Source organism: Macrobrachium rosenbergii, chromosome 2 (assembly GCF_040412425.1).
Source record: "Macrobrachium rosenbergii isolate ZJJX-2024 chromosome 2, ASM4041242v1, whole genome shotgun sequence".
NCBI classification, from domain to species: Eukaryota; Metazoa; Arthropoda; class Malacostraca; order Decapoda; family Palaemonidae; genus Macrobrachium; species Macrobrachium rosenbergii.
Window position 1 is genome coordinate 91,505,598 of NC_089742.1, and position 13,297 is coordinate 91,518,894.

The following is a 13,297-nucleotide window of genomic DNA, read 5'->3' on the forward strand; positions in this document are numbered from 1 at the left end:
TTTGTAGGCTGAGAAGAGTTCCAGGTGAATCTTATTACTTGTTTATAATTTAATTATTGCTATCAGCTTACAAAAGTTAAATTTCTGACCCTAATTGCCAACTAAAAAGGATGCATCCAAAAGAAGCAACATGATTTAAAAAAGCTTAGACAATTTTTGAAGGAAACTTAACACTAAGAATTATTCAAGGGAAAATTCATAATTAATTGTGTTTAGGTTGAAATCAGCAAAAAAAAAAATCGGTTCAGCCTTCAAGATGAAGGTCATTCACAGGAGTCCCAGGACCTAAGGGCACTAGAGCTGATGGCTGTGAGAGCACCTAGTTCTTAAAGAACTTATAGGTTGATACCCTGGTGACAAAATGTTACAGACAGCCATAATGAGGATGATCCCTATTACCAGTGTACTGCCAATGTCCATGATAATAATTTACTAAAACAGAAATGAGAAGATATTGATTTGTGAAAGGTTTTGAACCACCCCTGGGAAGCCAGAACTGAAGAATAGCTGCCCAAATGCTTCTTGATTGGTGCTTGCGATTTAATTACTGAATTGCAGAATTCCACAAGAATTTAAAAAAGGACAGCTGGTTGTAAGGCCTTCAGCAGAAGGAGGTGGGCTGCAGAATAATTCGAAAACAAATTGGCAAAGAGACAGCCACAACAATTTGTTAACATCTAACAGATGAGCATTAGGCATTTGTTTGCATAAAAAGCTGAATAAAAAGAAAAATGGGATGGCAAGTATGTCACAATATTTGCTTGTGGGTCATAAAGTTTTTCCAGACAAGGCACAGAGACCTGCATACAAACAGATTTCAACAAAGGTAAGCTTTTCGATCACATTACCGGAGAAAATGAATATGGATGTACAACCTCTGCCTAAAATTAATTCTTTATTCCTTTTCAGGACTAGAAAATGTCATAAATCTAAAAAAATGTGAACCTGTTTCAGCGAGGGGGAAGAGAATGGTACTGATAGTGGATTAGAAGAGGTTTTTGTTAAAACTTCTCCCTATTGAGTGAGGATCAAATTTGTAGTCTAGGATGATATTTAGTAAAATGATGTCATTTGAACATCATAAGGTAATTATGGGGTGATAACATTTGAGCAGTGGTTTGTTATAGTGAAGTGATAGAATATGAACATTACTGAAAGCAAAGAAATTTAGTGAAATGTTGCATTTCAGATGTAGTGAAATGGTTTATGTGAAACACCAAATTTTTAAGTGATTTGAATTTTTTCTAACATACAAATCCGAAGATATTTACATATGATATAGTTTGCAAACAAAAGCTGGAATGGCAGGTTAACTTTCAGGTAATGTTATTAACTATTGATAAGTAAGGGAAAGCCCTACCTACTTGCTGGTATGTGTTCTACTATGCCTGCCGGCCCAGGTACCAGAGTGAGGGGCCACTGAAGTGAGCCAATAATGGAAAGAATTCCAGGTTCGTAAGTTAGAATAAAATACATTTTACACTAAAAATTTGCTATTTGTACCTACATAAATACAAAACCTTCGTTCTTTACTTAAGAGATTTACCCATTGGTGGCAGGAATCTGGGTACTCTGAACACAAATGGTTGGTTGGACCCACCTGGGAAGTACCTTCCTTGTCTAAGAGGGTATCCCACACCTCCAGTTTGATGAACATATGAGATGTTACAGCAGCTAGATCTCTGGGCATGAAGTAATGAATTTGCTTTCATTATCTGGTGAAGGCTGAAAGAACCAATATGCGTTGGAAAAAATAAAACTTACTATTAAAGTCAACTGGTTTGTTTTCTTGCTTGTCCCTCTCTCCCCTTGTCTAGAGAGAGAGGAGACTTGCATCCAGCCAATCTAAAACTAAAAGATGATGGACAGGGTGCTCTGTCATGTAACTCACCCACCAACCTCGTCTGTCCACCACATGCTGGCTTTGCAACCTGACTCTCTGGCCTAAGCAAGGCACAGGAGAAGAGAAAAAGGAGGAGACCAGGCACTCTCACACTCTCTTTCTCAAATGAATCTCTTTGACAAGATGCAACTTGTCCCCTTAGGGGAGCTGGGTGAACTACACAATTTGTTGGGCAACCACCACAGGACCCAAGGAAAAAGTGTCCAAGGAATCATGGGTAATGTCCCATACACAGAACGAGGTGAATGTGATCTGGCAACATCACACTCCAGCTTGTAAAACCTGTTGAACTGACAGGTCCTTCCAGAATGCTAGAGTTGAGGCAATACCCCTGACCTCATGAGCTCTATCTGGACTGCACCTGTCTTCCTCGTAAGATGAGGCATATGCCCGCTTGTTCATCTCATGTAGCCAGAAAGGGGTTTTGTTCTTGGGCATCTTTTTCTTGGTCAAGCCAGTACTAATGAAAAGGCATTGATGCTCAGGGCTGAGATGTCAAGTTCTCTTAAGATGGCACCCTAACGGGACACAGTACCATCTCATCTGGATCACTACCAGTGAAATTCTCTAAGGCAGGGATTGAAAAGGACTTGAACCTGATGTCAAGGACCGACGGATTCTGAGTCTTCACTAAGAGATGCTGGACAAACTCAATTCATACAGATCCCCATCCCCTTGAGTGTTTAACATCTAAAGAGAGGCCATGAAGCTCATCCACTCTCTTTGCCAAAACCAGGGCAAGAAGGAAAACAGTCTTGAGAGTCAGATCCCTGTCTGACAACTCTTTCAAAAGCTTGTATGGGTGACAAGAAAGACTCTTAAGGGTGAGAGTTGCATCCTACTCAGGTAGCCTGAGTTGCCTGGAAGCACAACACTGTTCAAAGCTTTCCAGGGGTATGGGGATCTCCCATGAGGAAGAGAAACCTGCTCCTTTCAGCTTAAGGACTAGGTCAAGGGCAGACCTGTAGCCCTTAATGGCTGAGACTGAGAGTAGCTTCTCTCTCCAAAGAAAGATGAGAAAGTCCATTACTGTACCTGCTAAAGAGTTGTTCTGATTGGCGAGATATTCTATTGACAACACCAACAGAAGACGGCCCATTTCCCCTGGTATACAGCCACTGGGGATTTCTGAAAGTATCCAGACATCTCCTTTGCTTTACAATGAGAAAAGCCTCTCACTCACAGGAGACACTGAAAAGTCTCCAGGTATGAAATGACAGCACTTCCATGGCCTGGTGATACTTCTCAACATGCGGGTGACACAGAAGGTTGTGCCATGACAGAATCTCTCCTGGAACCTAGGGTAACAGAGCTAACAGGTCCAGATACCACCGAGAATGTGGTCATTCTGGAGCCACCAGAGTCAACCTGAGATTCCGAGTGGTCAACACTGTTGATTACCCAATGAATCAAGAAAGTCAGAAGAAAAGTGTAAGCCACTTAATTGTCCCTATTCTCTTGAAGAGAATACTAGGAGTTTCGTTTTGTGTCAGGTAACAAACAGGTCTAAACTTGGAGCTTCCCATAACTCAAAAAGCCCTTCCACTATGTTGGGGTGTAGGGATCATTCTGTCCCTATCACCTGACTCTGGTAATTGAGCTTGTCTACCACTAAGTTCTGAGCACTTGGAATGTACCTAGCTGGTCGCTCTACTGAGTGAGCCACCACCCACTTGTGCACCTGCACTGCCAACTGATGTAGCGGGAGGGACACCAGTCCCCCTTCCTTGTTGATGTATGCCACTGCCATGGTATTCTCTCTCATCAACACCACAGAGTGCCCCATCATTCAATCCTGAAACTTCTGAAGGACCAGAAAAGCTGCCTTCAATTCCAGGATGTTGATGTGGAGGTGCCTGTCATTCTGGTCCCACATACCTGACACCTACACTCCTCCAAGTATGCACCGCAACCCTCGCTGGATGCATCCGAAAACAGAAGCATCTCCAGATGGGGAGTGCCAAGTGGTACTCTTATCAAAAGGTTCCTGTTTTATAACCACCAATGTATATCCTTCCTTACTTCCCCCAAGAAAGGAATTAGAAAGAAAAGAGGGTCTCTCGTTGGAGACCAGAACTCCTTGACGCTAAGTATACCTTAGTTTAACCAGACCACTGAGCTGATTGACAGCTTTCCTGGGGCTGGCCCGAAGGATTAAATTTATTTTACGTGGCTAAGAACCAATTGGTTACCTAGCAACAGGACCTACAGCTTATTGTGGAATCCGAACCACATTATAGCGAGTAATGAATTTCTATCACCAGAAATAAATTCCTCTAATTCTTCATTAGCGGTCGGAGAACCTCTATTAAAGGGAATAGAGGCGAAGTTGCCCATGAAGGACCAGCTTCTCCAAAAATAACAGACGACCCAGAATGACCTGCTGCATCTAAGCAGGTTGTTCCTGTCGAGGCAGGAACTTCTACGCTACCTCCCTGAATTTGCTGATGCGAGAGTACAGAAAAACTATCACTGCTGCCATGTCTATCAGCATGTCAAAGTACTTTACTCACTGCATGGGGATGAGATCTGACTTCTCGAAGATTATCACTACAATGAGGTTGTGACAGAATTCACGGAGATAGTCTCTGTTTTATAGCAACTGTGGCAACGAACTCACCAAGACTAGCCAAACGTTGAGATACCTCAACAGACATATCCCATGCAAATGGGCTCAAGCTGAAGTCAGCATGAATACTTGTGAGAACACTTGGGGGGCATTCGAGAGCCCGAAACAGTGCCCTGAACTGAAAGACCATCCACTGAGGGTAAAGTGGAGGTACTTCCAAGAAGATCGATGGATGAATATTTGAAAATATGCATCCTTTAGGTCCACTGAAAGCATGAAGTCACCCTCTCTGACAGAATCTAACACTAAAGAAACAGTTTCCATCTTGAACCAATTCTAGCAAATGAACTGGCTCAACAGAGACTGATGAACAGTCTCCAACCACCTGTTGCCTTCACCAAGAACAGATGGCTGTAAAAGCCTGGAGACCAATCACCCATTACTTCTATTGCACCCTTCTGCAGCATAGCATTCACCCATCTCAAAGAGCAAGATCCTCCTACAAGCCAGGAATGTACGTTGGAAACTGGACCAAACCAAAAGTGAGGGTGGTGGGTACTCAAAGGGTAGTAGATATCCTTCCAAAAGGACATCCACTACCCAGGTCTCCACCCCACCCATGTCACTGCCATGTTTCCCAGTGGCAGCAAGCAGGGCCACCCCTAGCACCCTCCTCCCTTCTTGCCCTTGCCTCCCTTCCTAGAATGGACGGGGGTCTGGATGGGATGTGGCTAAGCACCTTTTGCTACTGAGGCAGAATAAGGCTGGGTTCCTGCACAAGAGGCAGAGGACATCTGGGACTTTCTCTGACTCAATGGGGAAGGGCCAGCCTGACCCAAAGGCTGGGCTGCAGTGACATACTGAGACCAAGAAGTCTTAGACGGTGCCTGGTGGACTAGCTTGTCATTTTTTACTCTGAGCCTCTCCATTGCAGCCTCCACCTCACTCCAAGGAAAGAGAAGCGGATCCCAGGACCAGTCCATTTCTGAAAGCCAAAACCAACTTTGGTCCAATAAAACGAGAAAGTTGAGACAAAACAGCATCTCTCCTCTTCAAAACTAAATTCGGCCACAGGTTTGTTGTCTGGTGGGCAAGGTAGGTGGTTACCCTACCTACCGACAGCCAGTCTCTTGAAGGAGGCATCCTCTTCAGGAGTTTGCCCTCCTGTCAGGGATGAGATTCTGGGCACAGTAAATGACCAGAGATCAAACCAGGTGGTAAATCTACCTACAGACAGCAAATCTCTTGAAGGAGGCATCCTCTTCAGGGGTTTGCAGTCCCATAGCAATTGAGATCATGGCCACAGTAAATGACCGGAGACAAGCCAAGAGACTGTCCGGAGAGTTGACATGGGCAGTCAACTCCACAGCTGCCACCTACATTTGCAAGTGGGAGACTCCCTCCACACAGAGACCGTCAAACATTAACACAGAACAGAGACAGGTCAAGTCCAGATCCACCTATTTAGTCAGCAAAGGACTCTCCAATAGAAGGTTAATATTTCCTCTGGTGAGCTAGAGGTGGACAAAGTAACTTACTAGACTGTCTGGACCAGAGGGAATTCTCTTGCCCAGAAACAAGAGAATTCACCTGGTCCAAAATCCTGCAAGCAAGTCTCTACCATGGCAGGGCAATCAGTGCCATGGGTTCCTTCTGCAGACCCCATAAGGACTTGATTGCTGAAGAACAATCTACAGCACAGGCCACTGTCTCTTCCTTGGTGTCAATGAAATGACGTATCATCTTAACCCCTAATGGACGGATCCCCTCAATAGAGGATCTAAAACAGGTTTTGGGTGGTGGACAGATCCCCCTTGAGGAGGATTATTGTTACGTGCCATATGATTTGTCTGTATCGTTCGGGAAAGAGTTTCCGATACTTCAATGGCCCATAAATGAATTGTGGCAACTAAAGAATTCAGTTCAGCTCAATCATGGGTGTCTTGGGAACTTCAGTATTGTTCTTGACTTGGAGGAGGGGTAACATCTTGCTCCTCTCTTTTTATGTATTTGCTCATAAATATACTCGGGGATTACTGTTGGTTTTAGTTCTTATCTTTTATGACATGTTGTCAGTAATGGTTGTAATTTTGCAAAGAAATATTAGAAAAAAACATGTATAAATCCAAAAAAGTCACTGCATTTCCCAATCTCAGTAAATTTACATCAATATTTTACAATAAATATGTTCAGAATTTGTTACTGATTTTAGTTCTTATCTGTTATGATATTGTGTGAGTTGTAATTATAATTTTACAAAATAAAATAAAATAAATTATTAGAAAAAACACATATAACTTGGTAAAATTTATGAGTGTTTTGTAAAAGAGGCCCCACACTGGGTTGTAAATAGTCACTTTCAACTTCCCGTGGAAAGTAGGGACAATTTTTTAGAATTTTTTCTTACACCATGGACATTTGCATATCTTCCTAATTCAATTGAGGTGTTTTTTTCTTATATTGGGCAACCTTAACGTTTGCATGGTCTGGGATGTGCATTATATATAATTAGCCTGTCCCTTAAGGGTTAATGACCTCAACAGAGTGCCTCTGCAACTCTTGGGTGTCTAAGTCTTGGGGCATAGGACCCTCAGGTCTCTCCAGTTCCCAGTCTTGCAACTTGCTCCCTCTGCAGGCAAGGGACAATCGCCAGAGCCCCATGGCAATTTCTCGACCACTCAGGAATATGATTTGTCCAGTCAGAGGACTGAGCAAGGAATGTAAACCTCCGTTGTAGGGCTGGGATGGGGTCTTGAACAGTCCCAAACCCAGGGGCCTGTCCAGCTTCCTGCTCCTGGTAAACCCTGAAGAGGTAAGAGGTGGAAGGGACAGGTGAGAGATCGCAGGCACCCTTGCCCAGTCTGGCAAAGACCAATGTCTTGCTAGGTAGCAAGGCCGTGGGTGGTCATCATCCGGCAGTGACAATGTCCACACAGGCTGGGGAGAGCAGTTCCACCCATGCGAACGTCCTCAGGAATTGTCCCTCGCGTGTGCCAAAGTCTTCCGAGATGCTGGAGCTTCTACAGGAAGGGAAAATTGAATGAGGGACCTCTTCGTGCAAGGTCTAGGTAACCAGGCTGGGTGGGCCAAGTCACTATCCCAGGACCCCTGAGCCACTCTCTCTATAGAGCGGGAGGGGAATGAAAGAGCACCCGCGTATTTATGTTTCACCTTTTCTTGCTGGTTCATGCTGGCAGACAGGACCAGCTCTGTATACCGGGAACCTTTGCTGGCCTGGTTAGAGGAACTACCTGGACTGGCACAAGTACACTAGAGGTCCAGAGAACCGCAGGAAGCAGTTGTACCCTTGCACACGGCAACAGGTGCATTGGTGCTCTCGGTATACAGCTAGCAAGAGCCCCTTCAATCCTCTCTGCAGTGGGGAAATGACCACTGGAAGTTCAACATGACTTTCTGCAGGGAGTGCAATGGCCTGCTTCAACCACCACACACTCAATACTGTTATAAGGGTTTCAATATTCACTTAAAAAAAAAGATGAAGTCCACAGTGGGTGGAATCATGCAACTACCACAATGTGAGCAAGAAAATTCAAGGGGACGAACAAACCCTGAGAAAAACCACTTAATATTTAATACATAAACATCAGACAGAAATGATACCTGAATCTCTTAATACATATATATCCAAAAACACAGTTACCCTTACAAAACAATACTCAAACACTTAGACTATTAAATAAAGAAAGCAACGCATCCTTACTTACAAAGGGGGCCCAGAAAGTAAGAGAAGGTCAAAAAGACAGAATAATCTAACATATACAGGCTGAGTAAACCATATAAATAAGGGCTTCAGTATATATCATTGTGGTCTCCTCAAGACATTAAGCAAGGCTTGCAACGCCACATATATCAAACTCCTCGTCTGGAGCAAAACCTGGGTCTGCAGGGATAAAAGAGCCCACACCATGGTCCATACGCCATGATCACAACTAATTGCAGGCAATGCCAATAATTCCACCTTACCAGCTAAAAGTGAGGTTCCCCTGACAGATACAAAGCCAGAGGTGAAGATAAAGTCCAGCCTGCAACTCCAATGCTGGTGGAGCAAAATCCCACAGGACATATTAATCCTCAGCTTGTAGTGGGGGAAGCAGGTAATCAATGTCAACAGGACTTCCAACCGGCAGACGAGTGTGGTGACAACCTCTCCAAAATGGCTCAGAAAACAGATTGTCTCCCAACATCACGGGTCCAAAAACAAAACTTCTCAAAGAGGCTGAGCTTGGACCACACTACTTGAAAAGAAAAACAAATCTATAATAACAGGTAAACAAGCAAAGGGCTGCTGAGGAGGAAACTGGAGATCTTACAAAATACTGCCAAAGCAGCTTAATATTAAAATTACAAAATAACACAAAGGGAAAACAAGCAACATACTGAGAGGGGACATAGCAGTCTTCTTCTTCCTCCTCTTAATAGCTTTGGAAGGAGAGGGGGAGGAGGCAACAGCACTCAGCAGTGAAGACAGAGACAATGATGACGACTTCCTTCTCCTCTTCTGTGACTTCCTGTTCTTTCCAAGCAGAAAAGAGGTCAGCACCAAAGAGAGAAAATGGGATAGGACTGCCCCCAGAGACAAAGAAGGAAACACTTCTGGGCACATCACTGATGAGGTGTGGGGAGATACCAAGTAAGTGGGGGCAGTCCAGGAGCCAGTGGAGACCATGACCATCGAAGTCATAACACTTTACTCACCTTCAGATGGTCAAGGAAGGTAGAAACACTGGGCTCACCTGAAATGCCCAAGGAGGGCCACAACCTCCTGAGCGACTTATCCTCCACTACACCTGGAAAGAAATTTAGGTTAGGATGAGACTCTTCCTTTCGCCCCAAGAGAGATGGTCCTCTAGAGAAAACCTCTCCCCCAGAACAAAAAGAGGCCTCAGGTGAGATGCCAGACTGAGCGTCCTCCCCTCTTTGAAGGCTCTCTACCGAACATTCAGTGGGAGTTGGCGAGGGGGAAACTGCTCCCTTGGAAGTAGAAACAGTGGAGGGGAGTTTGGCAGGTGTAAGAAAAGTACCAAAGAGGATCTTCTTTGTTGCTGGCAGAGTATTACAATCCGATGACACCGGGGAGACCTTGTCTCACTTCTTCCTAGCAAATCTCACCCACTGTTCAGACTGCCAAACATGGCACTCTGAACATGAACCATTCTGTTACACTCATGCCTCCTGCAGGAGGTACAGAGGGTGTGAGGATGCACCTCTGGAGGAGAGAAACCTATTGCAAGGCCTGTTCCTCCCTGAAGAGCACCTGAAATTCTGAGGCTTCCTTGTAGAGGTATAAGGCTAAAATGGTTTATGGGTTTGACTCATTGTTTTTCTTTATTAAGCAAAATCAATAACAATCATGCAAAGAAATATACTCAAGAGCATAAGGAAGGCAAACTGCAAGTTGGGTAGAGAGTCTAGAACAGACATCCAAACACGACGGAGGCTGTAAGCAAGAGTGGGGTGCAATATTGACAGGTGGGTGGGGCTTTTCCCTACCTTATCTGAAAGTTAAACGACTGTTCCAGCTCATGTTTGCAAGTTAAACCCTATGTAAAGAACTTCAGGTTTGTATTTGTGTAGGAACAATTAAGTATTTTATGAGAAATGGAGAGATACACACTTGTTTGTAAATTATTCAACTTCCTTGTTATAATATTCCAATACGCATTTTGCTATGATTTAGTTTTGAGAATTTTTGTTGTTGAGTAGATGAATAATCGACTAGTTACTAGTAACTCTGAAAGTCTGCAGTGTTACAGACCTCTCTGATCTCAGATGGCTGATCTGAGAGGTAAGAGGTTTGCAGAATGATTCAAGGTCTCGTTGGCTCTGGTATTCAATAACAGCGTTGGCCACATTAATGAGCAAAATTCATATAAATTTAATGCAAAATTGTCTAAAAGTAGTGAATAAAAAAGAAATGAAGCCGCATTCTTAGTTTCTTGTGAAACTATTCCTTCAAAAATTTAGATACTCAAAAATTACATGTATAAAAATATGATATTTATAACATCTGACATTTATTTGCTGGGGATGATTAACAACCAACAGATTTATTACAAAATAAATTACAAAACAATGATACAGACAAAATTATATTCAAAGTAAAACAAAAGTATTCAAGAAAAAACAAATTTGTACACAATAAACTATCTGCATTTAGTGCCGCCAGTGACAAAGTGAGAAGAAACTTCTACTTAAGGCCTTCGATGTGCTAGGCATCTGATAATAGGTTGTATCTGGTTAATACATAGTAACAACATTAATAAATAAACATTTATTAATCACAACGTCCATTTGTTGTTTATGATTTAAACATGGCTCAAAACAAAACTCAAATGATTTCCTTGAGTTTAATGTTCCACTTCCATAGCACAGACAGATTGACTTGAGGCAGTTGGAATACCACAACAACAGCTGAATTCTTATCGTATACAGGGATAGAAAGTCAAATGAGGGTAAACAGTTGCTTACCTTATAATTACGCAGTTCAGTAGTCACCTGTTACAGTGTAAACAACGTGGTAAAAAGAGGCAATCGTTGAGCAATAGGCTGATAACCATCAACATCCTTCCTTCTCTACATTCTTTCCACCTAAAGTTTTAAAAGGTTGCATAATAACTGTATTCATTAAAATGCAGTCAGATGCTTTATAGATAGATACTCCAGCTTCACAGAAGACCCAGATAAAGATATAAATAATTTTATTAAAACTTATGGCAAACAATTTAGATCTCAGGGACATAGCCTACAATGTTAAAAATAAACTGTACCGCGTGAATAGTTTTAAACTTAAAGATAAACAGAATTCGAAACAAATTTCAAGACTTAAACCATTCAGACATTTGCCTTTTCTGTCAGATGAGCTGAACTCCGGGTAAAATCTGCTCACAGGCTATCGAGGAAGATTTGGACTACTCCTTCCTCACTTCCTCTGTAGCATCTTGATCCATATTTTCAGTGATAGGTGCTGGTCTCGTGTACAATCTTTCTTTTGTAGGCGTCACTGATCACCTTGTCAGGATTCTTTGGAATAATTTTTCCCCTGCGAGAAACGTGACTGCTGAGTGATTTAAGCTTAAAAGAAGTTGCTAAAGAAAAAAAAAAAAAAAGGTGGGGGGCTGAATATGTGGAGGTAGCCTACTCAAAAATATATTGTCTACATGCCAGTATGGTGATTTTTTCAAAGACGTTTTACGAGATAAATTTGTGGAAGGTATTGCAGATTTAGAATTGCAGAGAGAATTATGAAAGAAAAATGGCTTTTCCTTTGCCATGACTGTTAAGATCGCACTTTCATTCGAGATGACAAAAGACGCCACTTGAACTGAGATCTCTTCCTGTAGCAACGGTGAATGAGACACCTCAGGTCGAGGCAGCAAGTTACGTTCGAGAAGGGAGATTCAAAGAATGGAAAACGGTTGCAAATTTCAAAGAGCAAAACGACGAAGGTGTTACTGTTGCAACAGGAAGAATCACATTTCCAGAAATTGCAGATTCAAGAGATTTACCTGTAGTAAGTGCAAACAAGTTGGACACATAGTTCGTGCTTGTGAATCAAGAGATATAAATGCTGTCGGCAGAAATCTTGAAGGTATTGGCCGAAGTACTGGTAACAGTGCAGTATAACAACCAAAAGTTTAGTCTTCTCTTGATGATATTTGTGGGTGACAGGCCTTCATTATTAGACAGAGACTGGCTAACTTATCTGAAATTAGATTGGCAGAACATTTTTAAAGCACAAGGTGAGGTTTCTGCCATAAAATCCTACCCACAGGTATTTTCAGAGTCCTTTGAGAAGATTCTTGGATTCTAAGCCCATTTCCAAATTAAAGATAACAGCGCTCTGAAGTTTTGCCATGCGAGATCTGTTCCTTATGCCATGCCAGAAAAGGTGAGCAAATATAATGGAAGAACAAGGGATTTTATATCTAAAGTCACGCACAGTAACTGGGCTACATCCATAGTATGCATTGCTAAGGCAAGATGGTACTGTTCGCATATGCGGTGATTACAGAACTATTGTAAACATAGTAACTGATGTTGATGTTTATCCCTTACTAACTATTCAAGATTAATTTGACAAATTTACCGGAGGAAAATAATTTACCAAGTTGGATCTGTCCCGTGCTTATGAATAATTGGAAGTGTTCCCCGGATTTAAGGGTATGTTAACAGTCAATATGCATAAAGGTTTATATCAAGCGAACAGACTGTAGCTGCAGCCCCTACCATTTTTCAGAAAATATTGGATACAATACTGAGAGATACTGATGACTGTGGATGCTTGCTCAATCATATTATTGTGATAGGGAAAGATGACGAAGATCTCATGCAGAAATCTTGTCGGAGTGCTGGATAGACTGGCTAAACATAATATCCACTTGAAACTGAAGGAGTGTGGATTTCTGCAGAATAAAGTGAAACATCTTGGTCATGTAACTGATATCAGAGGTGCTCACATGGCTCAGACTAAAACTGGTGCAATAATAAAAGCCCCAAGGCCAACAAATGTGTCAGAATTAAGATCATTTATTGGAATGGTGGTGTACTATGGTAAATTATTGAAGGATCTAACCACAATTTTAGAACCTTAGTATAAATTACTTTGTAAGAGTAACAAATAAATATGTACTGATGACTGACAGGGTCTTTAAATAAATAAAACTAATGTTAACATCTGCTGCTTATTTAGTCCATTTTGATCTCAAGCTGATGTGGCTGGCGGCAGGTACATCTCCTCACGGACTGGGTGCTGTTATGTCTCACTGGATGCCCAGTGGAATGAAAGACCAATTGCATATGCTTCT